The 18,058-nt window shown below is 42.5% G+C and overlaps 1 protein-coding gene across 1 annotated transcript in view; it reads left to right on the forward strand.

Annotated features, from left to right (window-relative positions):
* The first annotated feature begins 467 nt into the window (after window positions 1-467).
* Window positions 468-18,058, forward strand: part of casz1 (castor zinc finger 1) — a 200,189-nt gene continuing 182,598 nt past the window's right edge. Inside the window, exons 1-2 of the mRNA XM_052050425.1 lie at window positions 468-708; window positions 2,015-2,070. The gene's annotated coding sequence lies outside the window, so the exon portion shown is untranslated. The remainder of the gene's footprint in view (window positions 709-2,014; window positions 2,071-18,058) is intronic.

Below are 18,058 nucleotides of genomic sequence, written 5' to 3' on the forward strand. Positions count from 1 at the left end.
AAAAGTAATGGAAATTGTGCTGTTTTTCTGGGTCTTGAATTGATTAATGAAATTTCAATTCATTCAATTGGGGAAAACTATTTTATACTCTTAACGAGTAAATTGGTTTAGAATTTAGTGACAGAACAAACTGAACTATAGGAAACCAAAGTGCCACCGTATATATTTTTTGCATTGGCCATTGACATGCTCATCTTAGTTTTTCACAATGTGCTCGGACATACCCTTGGAAAATATAAGCATTAGTAGTTATGCTTGAAAACATGACACGAAATGACATTCGTCAAAACTTTTTGTTTCCATCTTCGTTACTTCGACAGCGCAAAAGTGGGTCACGACTCCGCGACAATGGAAAATGTCGACCCCAGCGTGACAAGAGTTGAGAACCAACGCAGTCGTCAGAGTCAGAGAGAATTCCAGGCCACTTTTTCCAAGCCACACCTTTGAAGCGACAAATTCAATTAAGGACTCCTCTTCCCACTTTGAGTCGGTCTCCAGGGCACATCTTCCGAGCGACTCGCTTTCAAAGAAATTCGAAAATTCCACAATAAAACGTGAAACAACCCCACTAATATTAATACTAGTAGTGATTATGCAAATAATAAAAATAATAATAATATGACAACTCCGGAAAAGGCGCCAGGCACCGTCGAGGCTCGGGGGTCTCTTGTAGTTTCAAGTGGCAGCAGGACGACAAAGTCCACACAGGTAAGAGTTTGGCGTTTCCTCCAACTCCTCTCTGCATGTTTTCACCTTTGAGTGGAAGTCCACGCTGAAGGCGACAGGCGAGTGGGCACAGTTTGGAAAGGAGGGAACGGGGGAGGGGGGGCGGCTGTGTGGGACAACCACATCCAGCCGCTTGACCGAGGGGAGCCGCTCGCTTAGCCGGCCAGCGGGACTTCCAGTGGCTTGGCGACAGCGGCGGCGACGGAGGCGACTGGAGCCGCCTGTGGAGGCTGCTGTCTTGCCTAGCTTTTTTTCCCCTTCACCCCAACACTCTTACACTTCAAACTTACACGCTTTCGTCCCAAACGAAAAACTTTCCAAGCTGTAACGGCGTCAAAAGACTTGGAATCTCACTCATGTGGAGACGCTTATTGCAACTTGATTTGTTTTGGTTCGCTCTCTGCAACATGAGTTTCAACTCGACGAACGACTTTAGAAATGCAAGTCAATACAAGGGCATTAATATTGGATGTCTTGTTTTGTACTTTGGGTGCGACTTTTTAAAAAAAATGTTTTTCTAATTATCTTTTTTTTTTTTTTAAACGGAGTGAAAGTCGCCCTAAACAAGTAGTAGCCCTCATACAATGTCATTTACTGTAAATAGAGGAACTTCTTTAGCCTACGTAAGTCCATTTAATATCGAGGGGCTTGACAAACGTGGTAATTCTCTATTTCTTCTTCTTCATGAAAACAATTTTTGTCGTTTAATGATTCACTTGTGCATTAGTGGGATCCTTGCATCATTTATTGCCAATTAGACCACGAGCAAACACTTCTGAGAAACTGTGTTTTTCATGAATGTTCACGCACCACAGCACACACTGTATTTGAAATGCTTGATTTTGCGCAAGTTCCTGCTCTCAGTGCCTGACAGGCAGGTTTAATGACTTCCACCTCCTCTAGAACAAACTATGTTTAAAAACAGTGTACATAACTCCTGCCTGTTTGCTTAGTAGTGATCGCTACAAAACACCACCATGTGCGATTTGATTTCATACGCCTGTTTTGTAAAAAAAGGGTCACTATTTGCTCTAACCGGCATCTTGCCTGTGGTTGTTGCTATTCTCAAGGATGAGGACAGGAATAGATGATTGGCACTTTAAACCCAGGTCTTTCATATTCTCGCCGGATCTTCCTCCTTTGCTAATTATTGTGTTGTTTTCAGAGCAAATATGTCATATCCATGGCGACCAGGCAGGTTTATTGTCTCTCTCATGCAATAGCTCACACAAGTAATTAATTATCCTCCCCCCTCTCTCTCTTTCCCCTCCTGTCTTTGGTTAAACAGATCATTCATGGAAAGCCATCATCTTTATTAAAATGCCACAGCTAGTACAACACAAGGTAAACAATGAACGTTTTTCAATTTTACTATTTCAATGTCCCTTTTTGTGCTTTCATTCTGTTTAATACTGTTCCTAATGTGCGTACTTGAGTGATATTTCCCCATCACGCGGCAGCTGTGATGCATCCATTCATGCAGGCAGAGCGAGCACACATGCACGCACACACAAACTTTAAACACTTTAAAACGCATTTTTCGGCAAGAAATCATGTTGCGTTTTGTGTGAATTGCGGGCAAGCCTTCGGCCACCGACTTTGGTGGAGACTTTGATTTCACGAGATCACCGGCTGGAATGACCACCAGCAGGTGACAGTGCCTAGTACAATATGCGTGTATTGCTGTTGTGTGTTCGATGCACTTTTGCCCCCCAACCCCACCTGTAAAAAAAGGTGATTAGTTGCGGAGTGCTCCATCGTGGAATGTGACGGCACCTGTCTTTTGCTGCATGGACGTCTGTCTTGAGCTGGACACCTTCCAGCCTTCACTGTACGACAAGTGGCGCAGGTTCTCATCTCTCTTTAGCATTGATGTGACACGGCAATATCCATCTGTCAAACATACTGCCCCTTATTTTCCTTCCTGTCTTTTGACCGCTCCCTGCCTCCCTTCCCTCATCCGTCGACGACCTGACTTAATCAGTGTACACCCATACTGATTTTGACCATCTGAATGCATTTTTAAAACGTGAGCGACCCCACACAGGATGAGAAAACACTTTGCATGGGTCGTGTTTGCAGCTCCTATAGTGTGTGTGGTGTGCACAAAATGAGCAACACGGTAGACCGGCAGACGGCAAACCAGATGTTTGTCGTCATTTCAAGGCTGACCTGTGAGAGGCAGCGTGGTGTCACAGAGCATTCAAGTGGCTAGAAAATACAACGAAGAAAGAAGTTGCTACAGTGGGTAGTAGTCATCAAAAGTAGTTGCAGTAAGAGAATAAGAGAAACACATTAAGTTAGTTCGACTTTTAACTCATTTCATAACTACATTTTGTTTGCAAACTTCTCTCCTTGTGTTCGTATTGTGGAGAAAAACTGCGGTGAACACTCAACGCGATCGGTTACCCCTTCATTCGCTTCCTCATGACTATTCTTGTCACAATCACCGAGTCCCTGGCTCGGCCGAACTCGGTGACCACACATTCAGTAGCTGGAATTGTGATTCAAAAATATTGAACAGGTTTAATATTTTTGTTTGCCCAAACCATCTTCTGCGTCGATATTGGGGAGGTAAAAAACAACAATTTATCACACAAGATATCGCAGCATAATTCCTCTGGATAATCCACCAATTGGACTTTTGTTGACTTAGTTTTTCAACACTTGTGATCAGACTTAATTTGTCCTGGCTGTTGGTGTGTATTTACAGAGCTCAGAAAGCAAAGATCCATATTCACTATTTTTGCAGTTTTAATTCAATATCTATCTATCCATCTATGTGGTGGTTTTGTTTTTTGTTCTATTTTAAATATATTAATAAAAAAAGTCTGTCGTTGTGGACACTGTCATTGTTGTGGACACTCTCATTGCAATTGTTGTGCCACTCGCATACACATTTCCTGTCGTCCGATCAGTCAGTGAGATGCCTCATGTCTCATAAGCACCCATCTGCATCTGTCAAGGGTGTGTGCAGAATTAAGCCCATGTGCATTCTGCCTCTGTTTGACCTTGGCAGCGGACCCCTGTTTTTGTAATGTCAAATAAGCATCAGTAATCCCAGGCACCGCTTGACAGGCTTCAGGAGCCATTAGTTTTCTTTCGCAGCTCATAAGCTTTATCAATTGCCCTTTTGTGTAATAATTTTGCCGACAAATTCACACCAGCCCCGTGTTTGGCCTTGTAAAAAAATATACTGCCATCAAGCCGTGCTGGCATACCAACATGGATACACACTTTTTTTTGTTTTTAATCACCTCGATTATTTTGTGTTTTAATGCAGAGGAAATGTCCCCTTTTGCATGCCTGATCAGTAGAAAAATCCAATAAAATGGAGGTTCAAGGTGAATGGCATTCTGCTTGTTCACCCTCATTGGCGACTGAAGGGAAATTCCGAAGGTAAATCAACAAATCACACACACAAAACGGCATGGGGACATGAAATAAATATTGATTACGTGCTGCCGTTCACGCATGAAAATTGCCTTTTTGTCCATTTGTCGTGGGCCTTTTTCAAAATGTCTGAGAATGAGGAAGACATTCAATTCCGGAGGGGAGGGGGAGGAATAGAACAAGTGAGGGAGAAACACAAGAGAGATTTTACAGAGTTGAGAAAGGGACATTCTGCCCCTTCCTTAGCTCATCATTCCTAATAAGTCTTAAAGAAAGACGGAGCATTCAGTGTAAATGCAGAGTAATCCTTCCACTGTCCAAGGTTAGAAGGGACGTCGGCACAGACGCACCGTTCCCAGCTGGCCACTTTGGGACCAGAGGAGCACCGTTAAGGAAAGATGTTCAAGGAGAAAGCGAGGGTATTTAGACACTGGGTTAAGGTTAGATGCCCTTACCTTCTCCCTCGAAATGCACCAGCTGGCATGCAGTCAGTGCTTTAAAACACCAATTTTTTGGACATATTAAGTAGAAAGCTACTGTGTGGGATTTCGAAGCCACATTCAAGATCCGAATTGGGTTAGTTTTTGTCTGAGGGTTGAACATAAAAGACATCTCTGCACTTTTGGTGTGGTCCGGTACCAAGCAGCAAGATGAATTGCAAGATCTCGTGACCGGTTAACTAATTTAACAAATTGCCACTCTGTTGCAGCAGTTGTTCAACCGTGCGGCTTTAATGGAAATCCAATGCCGTCTTTATTTATACACCCTTTTAAGATCACAGTCCAATGTTCTGTCACTCTGTTTTCTACACTAAGTTTGCTAATACTGTCGTCCACACGTGTGGTAATCAACTCGGAGGTGGCACATTCATCTTAATCCACAGTTAAAAGGGGGCGATTTTTATGCTCGCGCTAATTCGAACAGTGAGTGGTTTTGCTTCTACATGTCAAGCTGTGTTTATAGACTTAGTTAAAAAAAATACTGCTACACATTTCTTCTTTAGCATTGTATCGATACTAAATTCGGTAAAGACCATGGAAATGTCACCAGAACAGTTGTACTTTTTCTCATAACGCTGGTCTTAAATCTCAACCTACAGCTTTTAGTGTCGAACACATGTATCACAAATAGACTGTGACATCACAAACTCAGACTGCCATTAACTCTTATTTGCTGGAAAGCCCGTGGATTTTTTTTTTTAATTTGTGCTCATACTGTATTACGCAGAATATCCCTTCATTAAGACTTTGAATGATTGATATCTCAGTATTCCCAACGTTACACAAGCAGAAATGCTCTATTTCTGCTATAGTGGCTCGGTGTGTTGGCTGAAAAGGAAAGCCCACCCCCAAATTTAGTTTACAATCATACCGTATGTTATATTCAGCCCCGCTCATGTGACCATGTTAAGCGTAGTAATATTGTGTTTGCGGAATATGAATCCACCTGTTTTTATCTGTCTCAGAGGGTGGCCATTTTGTCATTTTGCCATTTGCCATAAGCAAATGAAACTGGAGCTAGCGTAGTTCAGTTGGAGTTGCCTTTTGTCTTGCTCAGTGCGGCGCCATCTCTGTATCAAATCATTTTCCCCCCCATCTCGTACCAGGAAGAATGAATTAGCCTCAGACAGATGTTAACAAACCTTTGGCAACCATTTTGTTCATTAAAAAAAAAATTACCCCTTCTGAAGGTTATTCCGAGCAACATCCGACTACCGTAGCTTCTGCTCACTCACAGGTGGTACTATGACTGATTTACTGCTATAGCCGCCCTCATGGATTTGATGAGTGTCTTCATCGCCGTTTTCTTTATCAGTCTGCATTTTAGTCGCTGCCTATTTTGTTGCTTTGCCGTTTCCCTATCACCACCCTCCCACTTCACTGTTCAACCACCTCCTGGGAGCCTTGGGTGGCAGAGAGCCATCACCATGGTGATCTGAACACAGATTGCCTGCAGACTAGTCCATTGTGACCGGCGTGTGTTGAGGTGAGATGGAACAAAATGTCACAGCAACAGGTTTTGGGGTGTGTTTTTGTTTTTGCCTGATTACTCAGTGGGATTGCGCTAGGATCCATGAGCGGACAGACTGGGAATTGGAAGTTTTATTTGTGAATCTGCACAAATGCAGTAGAATACACATTGTGGCACACTTATTTTTTAGTACGGCAGAAAATCTTTGATTTGATGTTGGAAGTTTAACAGGCTGCAAAAATTCGTCACACACCTCCGCATCATGTCTCCCTCTAGGGTAGGCTGTGATTCCCTCTTAACAAACTCATCAACTTTTGCTTCTACTTTATTTTTCTATTTCGTTCATTTTAGGGGCCGTTATGGCTGTTGCTCATCATGACGTGCGTGCGTATGCGTGGTAACGGTTCAATTGCGGGAGGTTGGTTGATCGAGAAGTAGATCTTAGGTCTAAAAAGTTTGGGCACCCCTGCTCTTGTCTATTGGCTCTTGATAACCACATATTATTGCCTCTTGCTTTACATTGACTTTGAACTGTCTTGATCCACACATCGTGTCGCCGGCTACGGATGTTAGAGTAAAAAAAAAATGGTTGTGTAGACAATGTGGCATTGAGGAGATGTGGCAGGTTCTGGCCTCAATCGTGCGTATGCGTGGTAACGGTTCAATTGCGGGAGGTTGGTTGATCGAGAAGTAGATCTTAGGTCTAAAAAGTTTGGGCACCCCTGCTCTTGTCTATTGGCTCTTGATAACCACATATTATTGCCTCTTGCTTTACATTGACTTTGAACTGTCTTGATCCACACATCGTGTCGCCGGCTACGGATGTTAGAGTAAAAAAAAAAATGGTTGTGTAGACAATGTGGCATTGAGGAGATGTGGCAGGTTCTGGCCTCAATCCTGAAGAGGATGTTGGCTATTTTCATAAAAGGTACAGGGTTGTCCTCAGTCCCTGGGATTGGAAAGGAAGTTTGACCCGCAGCCAAAAGAGTACAAGGCGGGCTTCAAATAAACAACCCAAACATCTGGCACAATGTCTGGGCATCTTGCCCTCTGAGGGGCAGGAGATGCCCCATGGCTTATAACATCAAGAACAAAAGTCATGTTGGTAGCCTCGTTAAAACTTTTGGGGTCTCTCAGGATGCAATGTTTGCTTTTGTGAAGCAGTTTTTAATGCATCAAGTCTCATTAATGTTTGTGACTGCGCAATAGCTGCCAGGTCTGTTCATGCCAAGTCTGGAAGAGGAAACGACTCTTTCAGTCACATTCGCTCCCCGTGTCGGTGCAAAGTTGTCTTTCCCGAGAGCCTGTTTTATGGTTGGAGACCTCAATTGCTTCAATGATTGCGATCACCACAGCAGCCACTCGTGGGTCTCCGTTTGAACTCCGCTCTCGCGTGCCGTCGCACTTCAGGAATAATCTTGGCAAAAGAAGAAAATAAATTTTTTAGTGTTTATTTGAGTACAATTTGCCAGAAGGGACTCCTTCCCCGCTCTCCTATTGCGGCAATTAGCAAATTGATTAGGAGAACTTGAACACGCCTCCTTGGCTCTTATCCCCTCATTCTTGCTTCACCATGGGACAACGTAAATATTTAAAGGGGATCCCTTGATAAATCTCAATAAATGGCTACGGGGCAGAGTAGCTGTCTCCTGCTGAGGGTCCGAGCCAATTTTCGCAAGTATGATTAAAGAAAAGTTTTGGATGATTTAAACGCGTCATATCCTGCCCTCACCTCCACTGTGATTATTGGACCCTCAATGCCAGGGCTACTGCCTTCCCTTTGGTTCTCTTAGTTTGAAATCATTCGGGTGATGACTCTTTTAAAGTGGCGGCCATTCTGGGATGTCATGTTCAAAAGGCCACAAAGAGCTCTCTTTTATGCACAAACTCTAATTAAAAACTGTTAACCCCCCCCCCCCCATCCCCTCCCTCCCATCCCCAAGATGCACGGGGAAAGACTTGCTCGCAATTTGGTGGATAATCAAATTGCATTTTAAATCGTGTTTAAAGATGACTGGGGTTTGCTCACAGGAAGAAGCAGTGGTACAAATTAGGCTTGAATAAGATGCGATGTGCTCAGAGGACCAATACAGCAAAATTCACATCATAACATGTAGTGCTCGGTGTACTTTTTTTTTTTTTTGATGACTTCAAGTGATTTTATTTCAAAAGACCATCAGATTTGTTTTCATGCATGCAGCAATACTGTTTTCCTTTTAATTATGAATTGTTCCTTGCGAAGTGGCATTTTCTTTACAGCGTGTCCTTACAGTCTCACCAGTTGAGGAGAAAATGCTAATGAGATGTGATTTGTTCACGGTTTGTCGTACCTCGGAAACATTTTACTCTTAATTCCAGATTTTCGGTCTGACAGAAATGGCAAACTGGGTATAAAACGTTGTCAACAGTGATGTTTGTCTGGAAAAATCTATGCTTAGAAGCTGTCCCCCCACATTTGATTTACATCATTAAGTTCTTTTCAGCCAGTCAAATTGTCTATTCACCCAGCATTCCAGTGCAAATTAGTGACATCCCGTTTGCAGAAAACAGAAAACGGACACAACTTTTGGGGTGTGTTGGGGGGGGGGTGCTAAATTGCTTCTCCTTGAATAAGCAATAAGTTCATTTCTTATGAAATAAGAAAATTAGATTAAACTTGAACTCCCCATGACTTTTTATCTCAACTGTGCATGTTCTTCACAAAACGGCCTGCATCAAATTGTAGTTCTTGTCTCGTTTGGACCATGTTTCATCTCAAATATGACACTGAGACAGACTAATGCAGCCATCAGAAGTATTTCGTGTGCACATTCATCGCATGAGAAGTACTGTATTTTCCGCACTGTAAGGTGCTTCGGAGTGTAAGGCGCATCTTCAATGAATGGCCTATTTTAAAACTGTTTTCTTATATCGGGCACACAGCATTATTGGACACATGGAAGAGAAGCTACAATAGCTGCTGCGGTTACATTATGCATCCACTAGATGGAGTTATACTAAAGGTGTACAATACAATTCAATCCAGCTTCATTTATGTAGAGCTTTCACAACTACTGCAACTGTATAAAGCACCTTATAGAATATTTTAAAATACTACATCCAAAAATTTTGAATATTAATCCATATATGAATGTGTGTGTATATATATGTGTAATATATATATATACACACACAGTGATCCCTCGCTACTTCGCGGTTCGTTTATCACGGGTTCAGCGCATCGCAGATTTTTTGAAACATAAAAAAATATCTTTATTTTTTTACATATACATGGAGTACAGTACTGTATATGCTGCTCTATGTGACTCGCTGTTGTTTTGCAGCTTCTCGCGGACCGTTTGCAGACTTAAAAAATATACTTTTTTTTACCTGTTTATGTTAATTTGACGCTACTTCACGGATTTTCGTTTATCGCGTGTGGTTTTGGTCCCCATTAACCGCGATAAATGGTTCTATATATATATATATATATATATAAACTGTATATATAATGGGGCATCAGTTTATAAGACACACTGTCGGCTTTTGAGAAAATTGAATGTTTTTAGTTGCGCTTTATAGTGCGGAAAATATGGCAACATTTTCGGTTTAAGTACACAGCACAGGCAACAAACTACGTTGACACGGTTACAGTTTTTCAGTATCTTTATTTTTGAATAAATTCAACTTGTCCGAGTAGTTATAATGCAACACACTGTGTAGTTTTACCAAAGTATTTGGGGTATGAAGAAGTGGTACTTTAACTCCCTCATAGTGAGCTGCATTCTGCCCACTTCTTAGATTTGATAGTTAATTGTTGTATCTATTACTCAGTCATTGCGTTTGCGTTATGAAATTGCCGCCAATATTTGGTTGTGCCACCGTGGCCGGAATGTCGGACGAGACGCACAAGGATAGAAAACATATTTACATTTCAGTCTCTCCTCAGTCTCTGTTCGCTGTCCAGTAAATACAATGCAATACAATAGTTAGGATTCGGAAATGAATTGACCTGACACATTTATTCAGCCCAAGCAAAAGAGTATGAGTTAAAGATGTCAAATTTTAGGTGTGACGGCATTGAAATCTTCTGTCCGTATTCCCAGGCGTCTCTTGTTGCTGCAAATGATGGTATTAAGTCATTTTTTATTTATAGACATTTCCACTTCCATGACAATAGACTAGTTCTGTTTTTACATTACTGTAGCCTTTGTCTTTTTAATAAAAATCCTGACTTGGTGAAAGTTTAATTAATAAGGGACTTGAAGCAAGTGAAATGAGCAAGGGAGTGCAGTCTTTAAGGGGCCGCTTATTTTTCAATCTGGGCTATCCTCAAAAAAAAAAAGGTAAAAAAAAAAACAGTCAATTAGCGCATTAAGCTGCAGAGACAAAAACTTCATTAGTTCTAGTAAAAAGAACAATGGGTGAGAAAGGTTTCTCCTTAGTGGCAGGCCAAAAGTACTCGCGTATTTTGTGTTATGCAATTATAAGTTTCAAGACGTTATAATTCAGCGGGATGTGACTTTCTTATTGTAGTTTCTAAATTCGTCAGGACTCCATTTTCTCTTCGGACACGTTCAACAATTAAAGTAAAGTAGGAGCAAAAAATTGAGAATTGAACATTTCTATCCATTCGTCGCTCGTTGCCTTATTTAAAGCTCTGTCGCTCAGCCGTGATTATTTTAAAACAAACACAAAAAAACCCAAATAAACAAATTCAGAGATAAATCAGTAAAAATAATGTTGTTGTGAAGAAAATACCTCTCCTTTTTGCATCTTGCGGTGTATGCTACTAGCAGTGGTAATGGTAGATCCGCCAATAAAGTAATTATTTCCACCTCATGGTTAAGTATGTGCTACTCTTCCAAATCGAGTGCTGGCACTTGGTTATTACGCTTTAATAGCCCGCTTGCCAAACTAACGATATATTACTCTGTGTGCTGGCTCAGATCAGAGAAGATGAATTGGCTATTAATTAGAGTTGCGCTGAGAGGGCACCGGGGAGAGACTCCTCATAGCCTCGCAATCAACGCCAACACGGCCTCTTGTGACTGGGACAGTTGGGATGGGCCCCCCGGTCACAAAGTTTTCATGCAAAAATCCTCCGAATGTGGTTGAAGGGGCACATTTAATCACGCAGCCTTGGTCTAACCGTCGTCCCGAGCGCAAGTGCGGTTCTGCAGAGAGGCGTCGCAGGCCATTTTGGCCCTTTGAACATGTTTCACAAAAGACTCACGGAACCAAAGACTTTGAATGAGAACACTTCACTGGAAATATTTGACAAGCAAAGATGATTTGTGGGGAAATATGAATGTAAGCGTTTGGCTCGCTTTTGTTGCGCCGCCTCTAGATTAGCCCTTTTATCACAATTAATTCGGCTTTCTTATACGAGATGTTCCATCTTGAGCTCATCCACATAGGATAAATAAGTCAAAGCTGTAGGATATATGTCTTTTTATTGGCTCACTTGATCTCGGGCGCATCTGTATCGGGGGCTGAAGCTGTCTCTGCGGTGCGACTTTGTGGAGGACTCTCTGCCATCACTCACTTTGAATGCCTCTTTTATGGCTCGTTTTGTTCAAAAAAACAAAACAGTTTTTTTTTTCTCAAATGCAAGGTAACTGGAGTTATGGGCTGTCCATGCAAATGAAGGAGTTTTGACAGTTTGTTATTCATGTCATCACCTTTTTAAACACTCCAAAACAATAAATTTCACCGTGATATGCCACACCGAAATTGCCGCTGAATGTTATTAGTTATTTCCTTGTAAATAAGCATTAAATGTTTGAACGATAGGCGGGAAGAAAAATGGCTTCGCATCAACTTATTAGACGCTATAAAAGTGACATTGATTTATCATGGATGTTGCGTTAGCCATCTTTTGCTTATTTTGTAAGCTTGCTTTGTCTTGATGGGGCCCATTAAATATGGACGTGCTGTTCAAAGCCTGTGGTTTCGCTTGTCGTGAAAATGTTAGCTGCGGACATATTTTTGTACCTGTGGTCCTTGGAAAGATGGGATGATACAGTTTCACAATGACATATATCAGCAAGTTTTTATGACCCCCAAGGGACAAAAGGTTGGGACAAAGAATTTACATTTCTTGACTGTGATGGAAGGTCTTCACGTTGGAATATTTTTAGAATCTATTATTCTATCAACCAGTCCACTGATGAATCGACGAATTGGCTCTTTTAGCATTGAATTGTATTGGGCGCACCGCATGAAGGCACATATAATAAGTACGATTAGTGGTTGCTGTTGCACTATGCATCCAGTAGATGGTGTTACGCTAAAGGGAATACCATACAACACAATACCGTTTCATTTATATTGAGACTTCGATGTAACAACGAGAACTGGTCACAAACACGGACGTGAAAGATATAAATACAAATGGCATGACTAAACAATAAATGAAAGGCACAACTAATGAAGACAATTGATTCAACAAAAAGGCACACAAACCTTGTGGGCTAACATCCACAAGGGGCTTAATATACTTAGAAGTCTTGTTTGTCTCCTTCTTCCTTCGTTTAGTTAGTAGTTCACGATGCTTTTGGAATTATCTTCGTTTCATCAAGGCTGCGCAGAGCTCACAAAGTCGTTTTATATTTGAGTGTGTGTTGGCGAATGCGCATGTGAATTAGTGTCGGGCAGAACCTCTTTACGTAACAATTGGTTGTTGCGAATAATCACCACTCGATGGCATAGGAACACTAACAGGGAAACAACTCAATGGAGATTATAAAGAGAGTTACACTCTCTTTCTATTAGGCGCATCACAATGTTGGCTTTTGAGAAAATTGAATGCTTTTAGGTGCGCCTTATAGTGTGGAACTTATTTTTAGAGCTAACTAAATAACTAACCAAATTCCAATACGATCACTTGACTCATCATTGAAGTTGTCAAATGCAACACGCCCCACGATCATGAGGCTCGTGTCGTTTTCGTTCGCTGCGCCGTAACACTTTAAATGGTACGGCGCAACCATGCGGTCACTTTGTAAATAAGCAAGTTAACCCTCAAATACAGTTAAAGCACATGCAGCAACAGTGAAACTGAGCCATGGTTAATTTTTGGGGCGACTGGCAACAAGGTCCCATTGTGCTATGGAACACGAGAGAAGACTGGCTCGTTCAAGAGGAGCAAGTGCGCGGCTCTTGCTAGGTCAACAAACACATTCCGTGTATGGTTAATCATATTTTCATTCATTTGTTTATATTAGTTTCGTGTCTTCGCATGAAACCAGTCCGTGGTGCAAACAAAAACATGTATTACATTCACGAAGTTGACAAACATTACATTAGCACGCGTTGGCACGGCTTGTTTCGAAGTGGATGTTTTGAATGCTGTTGAATATATATATATATATATATATATATATATATATATATATGTAATATATATTTTAATGTTCGTATCGTAGTTGACGTGTAATTGCGGTATGCCAACTCCGCTTTGCAGGAGGGACACAGGACTTTGCTCGCTTTTATTTTTTTTAGCTTGAAATGGTCTGCCCGTTTCAAGTTTTCTCCCTGAATTTCCACTATCGTAGCACCCACATTTTTCTACACTGAGTGAGTGGCATCGGTCTACAGGAAATGTCTGTGTGGAAATATGGTCCCAGCGAATTTTTGAGCCAGAGATTTGTCATTGACCCTTTTTTTTGCAGTTCGGTTATCTGAGACGTTTGATTGTTTTTCCAGCCCTACACTGGAGTAATTTGACAAATGGCTCAAGTGACAAGGTTACCTGGCAAACGTTCAAAATTTCTGAACAGTTTTGGGACAATATTGTACAGACGATCGCGTTACATTTCAAGTAGCAAAATTGCAGTCATTTATTGAACACGTGTAACACGTAAAGGAAAAAAAAAAAGTGTAAATATTGCTACTCGTACATGTTTTGGTGAATTATTTACGAGAACATAAATGTGACGCGATAATCATGTTTTCATCGTTTTTTTTCGCGATGCAAGTTTACCCATACAAATCACCAAATCAAAAAGTCCAAATCAAAACATGAAAGGTTTTCAAGAAACGACAACACATTTTACTACGAGGTTTGAGGATCATTCTCAACATGGACCGTTTTAGACTGAGACGTCTGTCTGTCTTTGTCAACAACATAAAACAATTATTTCCGATGCACAAGGAAGTATAGACTTTAATACTCGCTTAAACCTTTCAGGGAGAGTGGTTAGTACAGTGGACAGCTTAACATGTTATCAGGTTACAGGGTGCATGAAAGGGTTAAAAAAATGTTTTCCCGTATTTACCAAAACACTGTTTCATTTTGATACTGTGACGAGGCTGGCGCGATCGTTGTGGAGCACACGTGCTTTTTCTTTGGACTTTCTAGGGCTCCCTTTTAGATATTCGGAAGGCCATTGTGGGTCATGTAATCCACCAAGCCTTTACTGTTTGGTTCGAAGCCACAGCAGCATTACACAAATCTCAGTGCTGTCTGTGCACATCACTCTCACTGCTTAGTGTGACGTGACGGCTGCCATGTCAGCAACACGGCACATCTCTGTTTTTCCTCTCCGGAGCCCTCTGCGAGTTTTCCCTGGGGTTGACAGAATACGAGTGCCCCCTTGTCTGGCTGGCTATAACCTTGCCACCAGCTTGTGTGTGTGTGTGTGTGTGTGTGTCTGTGTGTCTGTGTGGTTTCCAACTGTAAAGACTTGAACAATGATGACTCAAGCCGCGCTGAGTACACCTCAGGGAAGATATAGTGGAAATAAAAATAACAAGTGGATTTTTGACTGCAGTCAGATGTGGGACGAGGCGTGCCAGCACTGGGCTAAAAGCATGGCTAGATTCTATCGCCCTCCCCGTCATTAGATTAGGGTGTCTAGTGTTCGGGAAGCGCTGAAAGGCACTCCAGATTGTATCGCCACGAAATGCCGTCCTTCCATCCAGTAACAGTTGCCTGTCTCAGCTTTTGAATTTTACATCCATCCATCCATCCATTTTCCTATTCGCTTATCCTCACAAGGGTCGGGGGGGGGGGGGTTTGGGGCCTATCCCATCTTGAACCGGTTGCCAGCCAATCGCAGGAAACACACAGAGACAAACAACCATCACACTCACACCTTGGGACAATTTAGAGTGTTCAATCAGCCTTCCATGCATATTTTTAGAATGCGGGAGGTAACCGGAGTACCCGGAGAAAATCCAAGCAGACCCAGGGAGAACATGCAAACTCCACAGAGGGGGAGGCCTTAACTGGAATTGAACCTGGTACCTCTGCACTGTGAAGTTGACGCGCTAACCACTGGATCATCGGTGCGCCCTTGAATTCCACAATACTTCTCAATTCAGTCAAGGCTGTGACCGGGGTTGTTTCTCTACCCCTTTCGGAAATAGGAAGGGGGTGCCTGCATTTGACTTTCTGTTTGAACTCATCCATGTGCTTTGACTACAATATTTATTTTCCTGACACCAGCGTACGACACTCTCGTTTCTCTTGGATCATCGTAGAGAAACGCAAGGCCTTGGTAGTGCTTCTTTCCGTCTGTATACTTGAGAGACCCTCATCAAACAAGGCTTGTTTTTTTGTCATTTCTTCTGTTGGGTGGGCTGTGTTGATGTAACTCTGTGCAACTCTCTTCGGGGGGCTTCCTCTGTCATCTGCTTGATGCGACGATAAACATAATTGGGCCAAAATGTGGAGATGTCTCAAAGAGCTGCATATAGATTTAGTGGAGAATATGACCCCCCCCCCCCCCCCCCCACCCGCAACCTCACGCCAGTGGCTTGCAGCACGTGGCAGTGCAAATGTGCGAGGAGCTTAAAGGATCCTGGGAAAATGGGGCCTTCTTTGAAATGCCACAATTAATTGCTGCGCATTGTCTCCAACGCTTGGATGATTAAATGTGCTCCTAAACTGCCCTGATTTGTGGGGGCAACTTGCCGATTTTATTTGCCACTGTTAACATTTTCATTCGTGCATTATGCATGGTGCTGTGGGCCAAGGAAGTGCCGCAAACAAATGGCCTGAGGGATCGGCGTAAACACGGCGTGCCAGCCGGGGCGAGACGAGTGGTAGTCGAACGCCGCCCCACTCGGCCGGTATTGACACACAAACCAGACTGCCCCCCTCCGCAGCTGCCTTCTGTCACTTCCATCCCATATTCAAAACTATCGGCAAGGAATTTGCCGATCTAAATTGAAAATGGAAAGACAGGAGTTGGGGTTTAATATTAATCAACACTGAAATGCATGTCTGATGGAATATTTCTGTCTAATTGTGTGTGATTCATCCTCCTTCAGCATGTATAGGCTAAGGTCACTCTCGCTAGTTAAATGTGACAGCGAAAGCAACGCGCTGCCGGTTCCTTTGTGTTTTGGGATTTTAGTTCGTCATTGCAATCATCGGTGACTGATGGAAGCCTTAGTGTTTTATGAAGGCATGCCAAATCACATGTGCTCCTGTTGGAACATGAAACGCAGAAAAGAAGGATCTGATTTTACACATTTGTGGCATATTAACTCTGTGATTAGGATTCACTTGATCACGGTTCTCGACTGTGAGAAGAGCGAGCCCCGCGCCCATGCGCTACCCGAGGTGTCGGCTGACAATGTCATTGGCCCGGTGCGTCTCCACCCTCTCGTCCCAGACTGGAAATGCAAATCCAAATGCAAACGAAATTTAGGCAGCAGACAGCTCTCAATACAGCAGACTAGTGTCATGTGTCATATGCGGTAGATAGATCGTGGCCATTTTTTTTCCCCCACCGCCCCCCCAAAAAATAATGTTCCGGCACGTGAAAATACTCAGCTTGGCATTAACTCTAAATAATGCTCTTGGCACCGTAAAGACAGACAATATTGTACTTTATGGCCTGACCTTTAAAGTACGATTGTGTTTTTTTTGATAAATTTACTCTGTACACAGGCATTAAACACGCCTCCATAAGACAACAAAATAAAACCATCTCGTTCAGTTTTCCCGCTTCGAGTGAATCATGCTGTCTGCCGGCTATGAGAAGTCTGTTTTAGTGGACTGGAGAGTCGTGTTAAATAGGTGACGACCAGCTCATTAGAATGCCTTTCCGAGCATGAAAAATGACCTTTTCCCATCTAATTGTAGTCATAGATAGTTGACGGGAACCAGAGCAGTACCAGAACCTGTACATTGACAAGGATCACTGGAAACAATTAGCATTACATTTCACTGCTCGGTCCGCAAGTCGCTTTCATTAACAATTTCGGTGCACATTCTTTCTTCTTTGTCTGATTTAATTATTCATGGCAGTTATAAAGTGGGAAATGCCTGATGTGTTTTATAAAGTGCGATGTGCTGCATGTTAGCGTATGTATCATTGTCATACATTTCTACAAGTAGTGGAGAATGTATGCTTCATTTTTTTTTTTTTTTAATGTGGTCAAATATTTTCTTTGGCTGTCTGGAGATTTTTCAGTTAGTAGGTTGACTCAGGCCAAGTCCAAATGTACGAGAAGCCTTTTGGTGGATTATGAAGAAACGGATAGTGTCTAGATCAGGGGTGCCCATTAGGTAGATCCTGATCTACCGGTAGATCTAAGACCGTTCCGTGGTAGATCCCGAGGATTGTCGAGGAGAAAAATGGCTCCCCCCCCAAGATGGCGCCCGAGTAGGCAGTCTTCGGCAAGTGCTCTTCAAGAGCCTTGCTTTTTTGTTCTTTTTTGCTATTTTTGTCTTTTGTTTTGTCACATGTTGTTTCATTGTGTGGACCTGATATGGACTGTTTTTTTGCTGTGTTTTGCTTGTGTTTTTTGCTGCAGTAATGGGCAGCATTTTTCACAACCCCGTTTTGTTCAGTCGCTATGTCGGCGCTGTTGGACAGTCGGCGTTGGTGCGGCTGGATGGATGGCCGCTGAAGTTGAGGATGAGGAGAGAGGAGCGTTGGCGAAGAGCGCCGATGCGTATTTGGAACCGTGAGTCGCCGCTTGGAATTGAAATGGATTTCCATGGGACAGGAGAAGTGAACCAATCTCT

Source organism: Hippocampus zosterae, chromosome 2, assembly GCF_025434085.1.
Source record: "Hippocampus zosterae strain Florida chromosome 2, ASM2543408v3, whole genome shotgun sequence".
In the NCBI taxonomy this organism is placed as follows: Eukaryota; Metazoa; Chordata; class Actinopteri; order Syngnathiformes; family Syngnathidae; genus Hippocampus; species Hippocampus zosterae.